Source organism: Hemitrygon akajei, unplaced genomic scaffold (genome assembly GCF_048418815.1).
Source record: "Hemitrygon akajei unplaced genomic scaffold, sHemAka1.3 Scf000061, whole genome shotgun sequence".
Classification (NCBI taxonomy): Eukaryota; Metazoa; Chordata; class Chondrichthyes; order Myliobatiformes; family Dasyatidae; genus Hemitrygon; species Hemitrygon akajei.
The window spans coordinates 2,892,146-2,902,798 of NW_027331947.1; the positions used below are offsets into that span (position 1 = coordinate 2,892,146).

A 10,653-nucleotide genomic window follows, 5' to 3' on the forward strand; every position below is an offset into this window, starting at 1 on the left:
GGACAGAAGTACCTCTAACTTGTATATAATATCGGCTTATATATCTCATAGGATAGAATATTCATTGCATAGAATATTTGCTTATACATTTCACAGGTTTCAGAATCGGTGCGGGCAGAAATTAAGTGACAAGCGAAACTGCTCACTCCAGTCACATTGTTGTGCCAAACGCCTGGGATTTCGAGAGGTGGTATTTTACCACTGAACTCATTTTCTGCTGATCCAGATTGAGAGTCTCAGTTCTGATCTTCACCAACATCTGTCTTACGGATGTGACTTACTTCAGAATCAGAATCAGATTCGGGTTTAATATCTGGGACGTCTATCGAGAAAACTGTTAAATTAGCGGCAGCAGTACAATCAATACGTGATAAATATAGAAATAAAAATCAATCAAATATTGAATTAGAGTAAATATATGTATATTAAATTGTTAAATTAAAAATAGAGCAAAACAGATAAAAGAGTGATGCAGTGTTCATAGGTTCAATGTCCATTTAGACATTGGATGGTGGAGAGGAAGAATTGGTTCCTGAATCACTGAGTGTGTGGCTTTAGGCTTCTGCACCTCATTCCTGATGGTAACAGTGAGAAGAGGAATGTCCTGGGTGATGAAGTCCTTAATGACGGTCGCCGCCTCTCTGAGGCACCGCTACATGAAGATGTCCTGGGCACAACGGAGGCCTGTCCCCAGGGCGGAGCTGACTAATTTTATAACTTACTGCCAGTCTCGCCGCTGGCTTTTCGGGGCAGCGATGAAGATCCTCCACCCCTGTCAGTCGGCGACGTTCAGGGATTGATTCATCGTGTCAGTAGCTTCCTCTCGGTTTGCGCAATTCCCTGCCAAGTCCCGGGTAGCGATTCAGAAATACCGGCGGATTCATATGTAGACGGACTTTTCATTTTCGTTTCACTGTAGATTTCTTTGACCAGTTCGGCTTGATATCTCTGAGCTGAACCCTCGAAATTGTGGGAGCGGTGAGTACTCTCAGTCTGCCCTCTGCCATTTGACTTGTTTGGCATGAGTGACCCTACCAAGAGCCAAAGCATCAACTCCTAACTCCAGCCAGCTTCGCTCTCCAGGTTACTGAGCCAGGCAAGCCTTCACACCGCGACTAGGTTGTGTTCTGTTTGGAGTCTATGGATGTGATCAGTAATTACAAGCCAACCCTGAGACGAATACCAGGAATGTCTGACAACATACCGAGCTGAAACCAATCACGTGAAAGTGACAGTCTCAGCCCATCCTGCGTTTGCAGTGAAATGTGCAAACCCTTTCTGAAGAACGTCGTTCCCCGTGACGCCACTTGCTGCTCCATTCTGTAGACACAGAACCATTTCAGTAACGACCCAGGACAGATTACTCACAGTCTCTCACACCGGGTACTCCGGAAGAAAAGCCATTGCGTTGACTGTACTGCTGATCAATGACTGGGACGGGTGTAGCATCGAGGAGGCAGCGACACTCCCTGCTACCCATGCTGCACTCGGAACTTGAAGGAACACATCGTTTACGTTGACTCTGCAGGCAATCCCGTTTCTAATGACACCAATAGGCGTCTCAGCATCATATTGATATGCTGGTTGGGTGGAGTCGAAGCAACAACCTTCTCAACAATTTTAGTAAGACCAGGGAATTAATTGTACTCCAGGGAGAATGCGTCAGGTGAACAAACGCAAATCCTCACTGGAGGTTCAGAACGGTGAATCTATGGAATTTGTTGCCACGGGCGGCAGTGGAGGCCGGGTCACTGGGTGTATTTAAGGCAGAGATTGATAAGTTTCTGAGTAGTCAGGGCATCAAAGGTTATGGTGAGAAGGCGGGGGAATGGGACTAAAGGGGAGATTGGGTCAGCTCATGATGAAATGGCGGAGCAACCTCGATGGGCCGAATGGCCGACTTTTGCTCCATTGTCTTATGATCTTCTGGTCTTCTGGGTGAATATCCTCAGGTTCCTGGGTGTCGACATCTCAGCGGATCCATCCTGGTCCCAACATTGTGACGCGGTCAATGTGCAGACGTCATAATTGTTCATTAATGAAACTTAGAGTGCTGTCGAAGAATCAAATGCATTTCTCTGGGCGTACCTGGACAGCATTGTCAGTCGTTTCGTCACAGTCTGGAGTGGGGCGGGGCTCCAATGCGTAGGATCGAAAGAAGGGGCAGAGTGCTGTAGTGACGGGCACGCCTCGCCAATATCATGTTCTCAATACGGTGCCAAAAGAAGGCTGGGTGCATTATTCAGAATCATCACCAGACCAAACATGCCCTCTACATATTTCTACCCACGGGGGTGGGGAGTGGGGGAGTGTGGCGTGGGGTGGTGGATGTAGTGGAGTCTGAAAATAGAAAATCACATTTTTATTAAGAGCCGCTTTTTCTGCTCAGCTTAGACGTTTCTCAACACATGAACGCATGAACTCTCCCTAACAATTCCCTTTTTAATTTTTTTTATTTATTTTATTTATTGTAATTTATAGTGATGTACAGAAATTAAAAAAAAAAAATCCTTATGAGAGTTAACATGGGATCAGAGTATGGGAGTTATATGCGGGCCTCTAGCAGTCGACTTTGAGTACAAATGACAACGGGAGATGCACAAGGCATGTGAAAATGGCAATATTACGATGGTCATTGTAGGATCTCAACATGCAGGTAGTTTGGGAATGCCCACTGAATGGTTCTTTAGAGTACATTGTGGTTGAGCCCATTAGGAAAAGGCAGTTGCGGATTGTGTGCTGTGTTGTGCTTTGACCAGGAATTAGTATACAGGAATGCTTCAGAGGCAGTGCTTGTAATGTGATCGATTTTATCCTGCAGTCTGAGAGCGAGAATCTAAAATTAGACGTATGAGTATTCCATGCAGTAAGTGGAACTGCAGTGGCACGAGTGAGGAGAAGAGAAAGGTGCAAACGGTTAATATTATTCTCAAAGCCTGCATGTACAATACAACTCTGATATTTGTCTGCTCTGGACAACAACTGAATACAGACAGGCCATGGGTGTTGATGTAAGGACAGACATCAACCCCGGCACGAAAAAGGAAATGATACAAATCTCACAAACCCCAAACTGTCTACTCCCCCGCAGCAAATAATAATAACAATAATAATAATAATAATAATAATAATAATAATAATAATAATAATAATAATAATAATAATAATAATAATAGCGACAATAGCAGTCCCCCAAAACATCACTGGCAGAAAAAAGTCAGGGACGATAACAGTCCTCGACCCCGTCACTCGCATGGAAACACAACAGCAATAACAGTTCCCGACCACGTCATTCGAAGAGAAAAAAGTCAGGGACGATAACAATCCTCGACCCCGTCACTCGCATGGAAACACAACAGCAATAACAGTTCCCGACCACGTCATTCGAAGAGAAAAAAGTCAGGGACGATAACAGTCCTCGACCCTGTCACTCGCAGAAAACAACAGCGACCTAAGTCTAGGGCTGGCCAAGTCGATTGCAAAGGGGAACCAGCAGGGTTAACGGAAGATCCAGCAGGGCTGGTGTTCTAGGGGCAATTGGAAAGGCGCAGAATAGATGCATCACAAATAAGAATAAATATTCGACAGGAAGGATGAGGCAACAGTGGATGATACTGGAAAGTAAAGACAGAATAAAGGCAAAAATGAGGGTTTATAATATAGCAAACATTAGTGGGAAGCTAGAGGTTTGGGATGCTTTGAAAATACAAAAGAAAGCAAATAAAATTTGATGAGAGCAAAACATAAATGGCTAATAATAGAGAAAATACAATTTTTTCAGACATATGAAGGATAATAGGGATGCGAGTGTGGGTATCAGAAAGCTGGAAAATGACACGGAAGAGGGATGAAAAGAAAAGGGACGAACTAAATAAATATTTTGCGTCAGGCTGCTCTGTGGAAGACACCAGCATAATGGCATCGAGAAACATGTGTCAGAGGGCATCAGTGAGAGTGGATATTACGGCTCTGGAGAAGGTGCCTGTGAAGCTGAAAGCCCTGAAGCTGTATGTCAACGGGACCAGTTGGACTACACCCCCGGGTTCTAAACGTGGGAACAGAAGATTCTCGAGGCAATAATAGTACTCCTTCACGTATCATTACATTCTAGAATAGATCCTGATGGTTGGAAAATTGGGATTGTCACTCCACTCTGAAAGAAGGAAGGGAGGCTAAAGAAAAGAAAATATAAGAAAGGTAGCCTGACTTCAACGTGTTCAAAAACTCAAAAGATTCAAACACATTGAAGATCAAAGACAGTTGAGGAGAATGGGAGAAGATTTGTCAAATAGATCATCGTGTGGTACGGTGATGCACATTGGAAGGAAGGATACGGTGGGATACAAAGATTTGGGCAACGAAGCTCAAAATTTCTGTTCCTGTCAATAGCTAAGCAAGTAAAAGATGACCTGATTTCCAAAAGGCATAAAGTTAAAGATGACACATTTCTTTAATATTTTAAGCAATGTTACTTTTTTTTAAATTTCCATCTTTTACAGTTTCAAAATAAGATAAAAGGAAAAGGGGCCGAAGCAAAGGTTTGGGCCACCTGCATGGTCAGTACTTAGTTACACCCCCTTTGGCAAGTATCACACCTTGTAAAGGCTTTCTGTAGCCAGCTAAGAGTTTCAATTTTTGTTTGGAGGATATGCGTCCATTATTCCTTGCAAAAGGCTTCTCGCTCTGTGAGATGCTTGGGCCATCTTGCATGCACTGCTCTTTTGAGGTCTGTCCACAGATTTTTGATGATGTTTAAGTCGGGGGATTGTGAGGGCCATGGCAAAATCTTCAGCTTGTACCTCTTGTAGTAGTCCTTTGTGGATTTTGAGGTGTGTTTAGGATCATTATCCTGTTGTAGAAGCCATCCTCTTTTCATCTTCAGCTTTTTTACAGACGGTGTGATCTTTGCTTCCAGAATTTGTTGGTATTTAGTTGAATTTATTCTTTCCTCTACGAGCGAAATGTTCCCTGTGCCACTGGCTGCAAGACAAGCCCAAAGCATGATCGATTCACCATTTCCGTTACCGAAAATAAATCAAGTACAACCCTCACTTCAGGTGCAGTGCTACGGTAGGTGCTGAACATTGATGGAGCTGCGATGGCCGAGTGGTTAAGGCGTTGGACTTGAAATCCAATGGGGATTCCCTGCGCAGGTTCGAACCCTGCTCGCAGCGCTCACACTACAAGCAGCAGCGTGTAGTGTGTCAATAAAATTTAACACCCTGGATGTTGTCTGAGCGCTGGCCTGTCTGAGCGCTGGCCCAAAATGTGTTCAGTTGACAATCTGCAGTTGCCTTGCAAAATACCTGATCCATCGGCTCGCCATCTCTGTTTCGTGAACAATTTCCTTTGACAGTCTCACCGCAACCGATCGTCCTTTATTTTAATCCCAACGAAGTACATGACCTCACACATTCCTGCATTCCTGTTTATTCAAAATAAACACTTTTGTCCAGTTTCCGCCCTCACTGAACGAACCAATTGCAGCCTAAATATTCTCATTGCAACCCGCTGTCCGGCAATTCACGTCATCAGCCTCTCACAGTAAGGACAGCCCATAAATGAGGGGCGATAATAGACCGTCATGACACTGCCGATAAAAATTCTTCCAATCTGCAAAGGAGCAACGTCGACACAGATAGCACCGGATATTGGGGTTGACCTTGGGTGTCTAAGGTTATGAGACAGAAACACACGTTCAGCGGTTCAGGAACAGCTTCTTCCCGACTGCAATCAGAATCACGAATAGACTTTGAAGCTTAGAACACTACCTCACTTTATTAATATACAGTATTTCTGTTTTTGAATATTTTTCATAATCTATTCAATATAAGTAATTGATTTACTTGTGTATTTACTATTATGTTTTATTTCATTTGTTGTTATTATTATTATTTTCTCTCTCTGCTAGATTATGTATTGCATTGAATTGCTGCTGCTAAGTTAACAAATTTCCCATTATCTGCCGGAGATAATAAACCTGATTCTGATTCTCTGTTCAACGCGGTACTTTCCCGGTTCGATTTTCTTTAACGACATGGATTTCGAGGTACTGAGTTCTGGTACCATATCCAGCACAGATCTGGAGCCGGTAACACGTTCTTCAATAAATTCTATTCCCTCAGCTGGGGAGATTCGAGAATTTGTGGAGTTGACATCCCATATTTCTGTCAGTTCAATTCTCGCAGCATTTCTTAGCTGAGAATATATACCAGATTAGGAGGTCCTGGTTCAGTATTTCAACGCAAAACGCTGAAAATTTCTTCCACCACACGCCCCTCACACCCGCATATGCTGGTCGACATATTGAGGTTCTACTACACGAAAATAACCGACAGTGACTCAATTCATCTGTATCTGGTGAGGGATTTAACCGAGGGGATCATGCATTATACGCAATTGGAAATTACGTCAAAGTGAACTCAAATTTCTATTTATGCGCACATCTATGTGTACACACAAGCACAATGAAACATGCACTTGCTGATAGGTGGGGACAGGTGGAAACTAGCCAAATCGACATGCCAATACAGCCTTTTTAGCTACGATATTTTCACTTTGCAACCGAGTGTCTAACAATAGATTCTGAGTAGGAACAGGGCGATTGGTGCCGGTGTGTTCTACAACTGTACGGATGCTGAGCGCCTCGCTTCGTTCACCAACGTACTTCCTTAAGTTAGACAGCGGACAATTAATCGCACTGAGCAGAATCCTTGCGACCAAATCAGACAACAACACACACAAAATTTGTGTCTGTTGTTGTTTGAATTTCCAGCATCTGCAGATTTCCCCGTGTTTGCTATTCAAATCAGAACTAACTTTGGAATTTTAAGAATTAATGCAATAATTTAATGTTAATTGCCTTTATAATTGAAGAACCTGGGAGAATGTCATCAATAAGTATAACGTGCTCCTGCTCCCTCTGTTAAAGGGCAATTTGTAAACGCATGAACCATTTCTCCTCCTCAGTACAAACGGTAAGAATACTTACGAGTCCTGCAGCGTTCGAGTTTAAATGAAGGGACGGAAAGATCCAATTCGTTTTGTCGGTGAGGTGAGTTACTCTGGTGGTCAAGAAAACACTGGGAGGAAAATAGTGGCCGAAAGTGAACATGAAATTGATAAATTGCCGTGTAACTCTCTCTCTCTAACTGCCTTTCAAATCTCCCTTGTTCTGTCTACGATGTGACTCTCTCCCCTGCCTCAATTCCATGTTCCTCTCTCTCTAACACACCCATACACACATTCTCTCCTTCTCTCTCTCTCTCTCTCTCTCTCTCTCTCTCTCTCTCTCTCTCTCTCTCTCTCTCTCTCTCTCTCTCTCTCTCTCTCTCTCTCTCTCTCTCTCTCTCTCTCTCTCTCTCCTCTCTCTCCACATCTCACTCCCTCACTCCCACACTTTCCTCACAAGTTGAAGCGAACGCTTAGCTATCAATATTCGTGTTCAGTGAAAGGACTGCGTGAATGCAGTGGGACGTTTATAGATTTTCCTTTACAAGACAGCTCGGGTGGAGAGCAGGGGAGTGGGTGTAAACTGGTGCTGAAATGTCGGGGAGAACAGGTAATATGACATGAAGGAGTAGCGATTTTTTAAACAAATCTGCTCCTGTACTTTGGGTCAGTGCTCAGTTATGACACGACCACCATGTGAAATTTAGGTTAGCTGAAAACACTTGAATTGTCAACTTATAAAAATATTTCCATATGCAGTAAGATATGTTGTTCAGCCGCGGCTGGGAGAGGGGAGATTGAGATTGTGACTGATTCTCTGAAGTGGGCAGCACGGCCTCTGAACGCGAAAAGCTTTCGCCGTTTCACATCACTCACTGTACAGACTCCCCATTGCTCTCTTGTCTAACGAGCGATCCCGCCTATTGCCATAGACAAATCGGTTCGCTGACCTTCCGTCAAATCAACCTCGCCAATTGCCACTGACGCGGTGTCATGGTCCGACATCAACCAATCTCGTCAAACTACGTGCAACTACCTAGCTCCCATTCGTGTATGCAGATGTCAATCCAATGTGTTATCCAATTGCGGAAAGGGTTTCACCCAAGAGTTGTTCCCTCCCACAGACTCTGACTGCTTCTGCCTCCCCAAAGTCCCGTCAATACTGAGCAAAACTCAGAACAATGTCCCATTATATAACATTCATATCCACATGCTTCTGATCGAAGCTGGGGGCACTGTCAGGGCGTTGAAATAAAGGCGGGCGACAGAAGTTTATCTCCTCTCACCGGGGGAGACGGTTGAAGATTTACTGGGGGACACCGGCCGACTTTTGACTGGCAACTGCGGTATGGGGAGGGGGGAGGATTGCGAAAAAGTCTGGGCCAGCCTGATCTTATTGAATGCCAGGGCTGGTTGAATAGGACTAGAGTCTCTCCCTTCTCTCTGTTGTATGTCTGTTTAAAGAAAAGGAATAAACAGGCCTTTCCTGGGCCTGGATGCTCCCCCGTGGATATAATAGTTCGCAATCTATGTCATCAGTTTGCCTGAGGAATCATTTGCAAGTCTGAAACTGGCAAAAGATTTATATATAACGTTTGTTAATGATGCAGAATTGTACAATTTATGTTCTGCGTACTGTCTGTCTTTTCGAGCCTGCAATGACGCTGCAAGTGTTTCATTGTACCTGTCCCTCACCGTCCCTGTGCACACGGCAATAAACCCGACCGGACCTGACAATACTCAGTGAGATTTGAGCAGTGATGACCCCGGGCAGATCAGTCAAGGTGATGTCGGCAAACTGAGTGAGTAGGACCAGAGTCCAATATGGGAAATGTATGGTCACCCTCTTCTACAGAGAGACAGCATCTCTGAGTGGATTGAGGTGCAGTGAGGAGTGAAGAAGATCAAATCTACATTGTATCGATTGCAAGTTATTGTCTGTAAGACCTCGCACAGTTATTTCGAGCTTTATTGAGACAGCACCTGCGGTATTTTTCTCAATGTCATGTTCTGCTCATATATTTTGTGGTTTTACGGTGCTGAATCAGGCGGATGCAGGTTAAGCATAGACAGGAATCGGGTTGTTGTGGAAGCAAGTTAATACACAAAATTATTTAAAATAAACACATTAAATGACAGCAGGCAATATCTCAATTCCCTGACCGGGAATCGAACCCGGGCCGCGGCGGTGAGAGCGCCGAATCCTAACCACTAGACCACCAGGGAAGCTGATAAAGTTCTGACTACAGCAATAGACAACTGCCTAACCAGCAAAATATGAAGCAAAAACCTATAGATTAATAATAATGAATAAATGTAATAAATATTGTCACGAATCTACTGCTCAGCACTTTGCAGACCGCGTGTTCACCCAGTGCTTCTGGTTGAGGAACACTCTGGACTCTGAATGAATCAGTGGGAAACACTCGTTCTCCGGTGTCTTTATAAAGACATATGTGCTGAATATCGCAGGTGCTGTCTCAACAAAGCTCGAAATAACTGTGCGAGGTCTTACAGACAATAACTTGCAATCGAAACAATGTAGAATTGATCTTCTTCACTCCTCACTGCACCTCAATCCACTCAGAGATGCTGTCTCTCTGTAGAAGAGGGTGACCATACATTTCCCATATTGGACTCTGGTCCTACTCACTCAGTTTGCCGACATCACATTGACTCATCTGCCCGGGGTCATCACTGCTCAAATCTCAGTGAGTGTTGTCAGGTCCAGTCGGGTTTATTGCCGTGTGCATATGTGACATTTAGATTCTCTTATGAGCGCTGGGTCATTTTTGTTTCTGTCCTCGCCTCGAAACGATTCAGTAGTCAGCCCTCCGATTCCCGCGACATTGTCGCCGATACATCTGGTGTCTTGTTCCTCACCCTCCGCCTGGGTAGAGGTAGGAGAAAGAAAACCAGACGTTCAGAATGCCCGAAATATGGTCTGGGGATGGAATGCTGGGCTTTTTGATCGCGCTCTAACCGTGGTCGGGTGTGCGGGAGCCGCTGGTACTGAGAATGAAGTGCTGATGACAAATAAGCCTAGAATTCTTTAAATACGCCTGATAGAAACCCCCGCAATTATTTGAAACTCCTCAGGGCAGGCAGTCCTTGTTTGCTGGTTGCGGCACTCAGTACATGGTATGCTTGCTTAACATCTGCTCTGGCGGTTTGTGAAGTGCTGTCTGGATCAATGAGGAGAACCACTCGGTAAGCAGCACAGACAGAACTCAATCATTGGATGTTGTGATTGGGGGAACAAGGGTGCGGCAAGACCACTATGTACGGAGAGCTTGAACAGATTGTCATGAAACAACTCCTCACCCCCACCCCCCCCAAGCACCACAATACCTTCTTATCTTCTGCGAACGGTGGATTGAGAATCCTTCCGGTTGTTCCACCGAACTGAGCCATGTCCCCATGAAGCAGAGAAGACAGCTGCCCCTCATCTCGCTCCGAAACTGCAATGTTGTGCTTACATAATGCATCTTGTTTTCAAGTCATTTGCCTTTGGCTAAGAAGATGCCGGGTAGAGGATGCTTCATAGCCCGGAGATTTAGTCTGGCTTGAAGTCTTCCGAACCGACCTCTTTTCCGGCAGTGGTAATGGCTGACCTTCGCTGATCGCTGAAAGGTGCCGCACCTGCATTCCCGAGAGTCAAGTCCACCTGGTCCTTCAGCAGCTCGTTAAACTGCCGATTAA

At 44.6% G+C, this 10,653-nt stretch overlaps 2 non-coding genes across 2 annotated transcripts; one reads left to right on the top strand and one right to left on the bottom strand.

Moving 5' to 3' along the window:
• Positions 1 to 5,092: 5,092 nt before the first annotated feature.
• Positions 5,093 to 5,174, top strand: trnas-uga (transfer RNA serine (anticodon UGA)). The gene has a single exon. It is a non-coding gene; the product is annotated as a tRNA-Ser (tRNA).
• A 3,931-nt stretch (positions 5,175 to 9,105) lies between these two features.
• On the bottom strand, positions 9,106 to 9,177 carry trnae-cuc (transfer RNA glutamic acid (anticodon CUC)). The gene has a single exon. It is a non-coding gene; the product is annotated as a tRNA-Glu (tRNA).
• Positions 9,178 to 10,653: the final 1,476 nt, after the last annotated feature.